This window comes from Prorops nasuta, unplaced genomic scaffold (genome assembly GCF_024137725.1).
Source record: "Prorops nasuta isolate Cenicafe-Biocafe unplaced genomic scaffold, Cenicafe_Pnas_1.2 PNAS00002, whole genome shotgun sequence".
NCBI lineage: Eukaryota > Metazoa > Arthropoda > Insecta > Hymenoptera > Bethylidae > Prorops > Prorops nasuta.
The window spans coordinates 1,934,073-1,938,154 of NW_027116799.1; the positions used below are offsets into that span (position 1 = coordinate 1,934,073).

The 4,082-nt window shown below is 43.9% G+C and overlaps 1 protein-coding gene across 1 annotated transcript in view; it reads right to left on the reverse strand.

The window, feature by feature from the left end:
* LOC136778821 (CD151 antigen-like) overlaps positions 1-1,136 on the reverse strand; it is an 80,790-nt gene extending 79,654 nt beyond the window's left edge. The window contains exon 1 of the mRNA XM_066735952.1: positions 741-1,136. The gene's annotated coding sequence lies outside the window, so the exon portion shown is untranslated. The remainder of the gene's footprint in view (positions 1-740) is intronic.
* Positions 1,137-4,082: the final 2,946 nt, after the last annotated feature.

A 4,082-nucleotide genomic window follows, 5' to 3' on the forward strand; every position in this document is an offset into this window, starting at 1 on the left:
TTGCTCTCCAATCACTCACAAATTTACGCTCCCCACCAATCCATTTTTTGCTGCTCTTTTGTAAGCCTCGAAAAGGGCAAATATGCCGTCGACTCAATTTCACTTTAAGCACACGCATCATCCACGTTTTCCTTCCGATAATCAAGATTCAAACGAAAACTAATATTGATCCAAAAAGTGTGCAGCCCGAGAAAGTGGAAAAAGTTTCGAGAAATTATTTCTGTCGTGGAGAAAAAACCAAAGTAAATTTCTCTTCTGTCTCACGGTACGTATCCCCTTCCTACGGAGAAAAGTTTTTGTGGTAAATTGGAGAGCCCGGTCGGAATTTGAAATTTCCGCGCGCGAGACACCAAACCGTGTCCAAGAGTGCGAAAAGAGATTTAGCTTTGGTCAGAAGTGCAATGGGGATCCTTCGCACAAATTTTTTCCATCATTCTCGATAATAGTAATTCTCGTGATTCGTTATCGGATTTTCTCCGAATAAATCAGAATTTGACGAAAAAAAATTCTGCCTAGGCAATGTACACCGAGGCTAAGGAGATGGAACGCGTTTGCGTATTCGTTGACACCAAAGTGTCCAAGGTTTGGAAGAGAGGCGGTAATTAGTAGGAATGGGGCAATTTTTGACGTGACGACAATGGAAGCATCATCGATCTCGTTAGTATCGCGCAGGATTTCCTGGTTCGCCCGAAGAAAAACTGGTTGAACCGCATCTGTGTGATCGAATCGTGTAAACTCACCGTGCAGTTTGCAATCTCGTAAAGTCCTCGGCAATCTGCGCTCTTGCTGTAACTGTCAATGGCACTGAACAAGCAACACACCAGTGTTAAATTCACTCGTGGGGAGGGGGAGGGGGGAGGGGCACGATTAAAGGAGATTTCACGATACCCGCAAAATGGATAATTCGATGTGGGAGTGAGAGAGAGAGAGAGAGAGAGAGAGAGAGAGCGAACGTTTTCCTTGGGACGAGAACGCGACGATCCTCCCAGTGCGAAGCTTCGAGCGCAACTGAAGCCGCCAAGCAAGTCACTGCTCCGAACCGAACGAACGGCGAACTGCGAAGCGCCAACTCCGTCCGACCTGGCTGACTGAACCGAACTGGCTCGCTTGCCTGACCGCCGAGTGCCGAGTGCCGATCGAGTGCCGACCAGACCGGCTGGGTGGCCGACCTGCCTGACAGAGCTCCTCTCAACTCCTATGCTCGGATCACACAGACACGCAGCTACCGGCGCACCGACCCGACCGCTTTTCAAATTACCCGCCAACACTCAGCTATCCATCCTTCTTCGATCAAACCCAACAATATTACTCCAGAGTTTGATTACTCTACCAGCTCTATACTCTTATCACTAAACCTATCCACAATATTAAACACCCTGAATTCGACAAATCATCCATTTCCCTTCTATTCAATTCGTTGCATCGAACGAAAAATGTTATAGAAATGTGAAAAATACGACACGTGGGGCTGGAACGTCCCTGAAATGTTCGAGGAATCATTTTGACACTTTGGAACATTTCAGGAACGTTCCTGGCGCTATGCGTGCCATGTGGGAATCATAGATCAATATTATACGCGTACGGTCCCATTTTTCCCAGCGTGTACTATTTGGTTCGATCACGACCAATCAGCGCTCGCTTCGCAAGCTTTCCCGCGCGGATTCTCACCCATTCAAACTGCCAATAAACGAGCGCTGCAATTTTAATCATAGAAGCTCCTATCCCCGTTACACGCACGCCCACACGCACTAAAGCTCACGTACACATACACTAAATTGAACCATTACACCTTTTTTAACCCCCTTTGTCCGCTCTCCTCGATAATCGAGGGTGAAAGAGAACGTAAACGATCGAAATGGATGCAAATTAAATATTCAAATACTATAATTACAACAGTTATACATATATTTGTATATACTCTACACCCATATACCATAATAAAATAACAATATTGCCGTGTGACAAGCCAACAATATCACGGCTGGACGCGAATTAAATTAAAATTTATTTCGGTAAATCATTTATCGTTGGTATTCCTATTATCGCGTTAATGATATGAAAAATTGCCGAAACCTTTGCTACCATAGATCTGTTTTCGTTGGCCTACACTTTTAACGCTTTCTCCACTTTCCGTATTTCTGTCTTTGTCCATTGTATAAGTTGACACCTTAAAAAGTGCACAAAGTGTAAAAAGTGTAGGCAACGAGAACAGACCTCATGTCAATTATTTATGCTGAATAATCCATCATTCGCTCAACTGGAATGAAACTTGGTCTATCGACTAAAGCGTATATATATACGTACAAGCCAACATTTATTGTCTATAATAATAATAATGTCATTGCAATGAGAAAGAACGCGACGCGTTTCGTCCATTGGGAAAAGACTAAACCAGTTGTGCAAACGCGCGTTAGTCTATAATCTTTGGATCTTATCTAAATGCTTATTCCAATGGTTGCTTATAATGCGTCAAGCTCCGTGTAAGCCTGTCGCGTTAAATGACGTCCCTTCGCAAGGATACATGATTCTTAACTTTCGTCCTGCAGCGAAAATTGCTAGAGGTTGCACGGCGAGATGAGACAGAAGTCGAGCGAAGAGGATATTTGAGAGGAGAACTGTGGGGAATATAGTATTTACGTGTGAATTTTCGAATTTTCGGCAGGGCTTTCGGAGGCTCTCTCGCTGCACGGCCCGGAAGAAAAAGTCAATCTCTCGTTGACTCGATTTCAAAGGGACGTACCCGATGGGAACGATGCGATGGCGTGCTGCTGCAAATTATACCCGCAGGAGCCTTGCGTACGTCACGGAAATGACAAAGGAATTACTAAACACGCCGACTAGTAAACAATAGGACTGACCTGATGTAAGCACCGTTATACGTTGAAGTGCGCTGTATTGTCTTGCATCCACACTGTGCCTTCGCCGGAAACAAAGCAGCAAAAGGGATTAGCGAAACATCGTGCATATGAGTAAAACACGATGCGAACAAATGATCCAAGCTCTTCCAAACCCTCCGCAAGGATTATCCCATACTATACAAGCCCGGAAAGAGCGCGCGCTTCGAATCTTTCCTACTCTATTGTTAAACATGAAATTTTACTCCTCCTTCGAATAACCCAACTTGCAAAACAAATTTCAATCCACATTTACACGATTAATAATTAAAACTAGCAATTATATATTTAACGAGAACCAGCTCCCTTTGAAAGTCACCGTTCATCACGATTTTCTCCGTAAACTATTGCGCGCTGCTGCACTAGCTCCTGATGAAAATTACAATTTTATATAGTAAATATATGTATAACCTATTGAAGATACAATATTGCAGGAAACGAAGGTAACTCGGCCAAAACGGTGGGACTTGTTAAGTAAATGTGCAATTTCATTCGCAGAAAGCTTTTATTACGAAAGAGGATTTTTTATCATTGAAATACATTGAATTACAGTGTGTGTAGTATAATAGGGACCCTCAGTATTAGGAAGGTGATACATGAATTATGTACAAATTTTCGTCACTCGAAATTCTCCTTGAGAATTAATAGGGCGGGAGATGGGAAAGAAATTGTTCGCTGCAGCAATAATAAGTGACGATAGCGTTGATGGATGATTCGGTCGAGGATAATGAAGCAGGGATCTGAGTGTTTCAAGGGACCTTTGCTAATTCTTATCATCGTCCTCTCGGATATTTATCCAGGAGTGATTTTTGTGCACTCTACCATTGGAGACAAAGCATGGGTCATAGCTGAAGCGTAAGAGTGCGCAGGCACTTATTACGTATACGTACGGCGTGCGATAACATCTCGCACAAAGCCCCCGCAGCGCGATAGTGTGTCATATCTGTCCTGACATAAACGTCCTTTCTCCACTTTTTTCTACGTCCCTCGTGTGTCACGTGACAGTACCACGTGACGCATGAATGACGCGCGTGTGTGTGTATAGATAGGGGAGGGGAGGTGCACGAGTCCACGTGTGCACGAATGTTATAGGAATAGCGAAACCGACGTTGACAATTACGTATACATACGACGACTATAGCTATAACGTGGAAAGGAGAATATCGAGTGCTATGCAGCCTCGTGCGT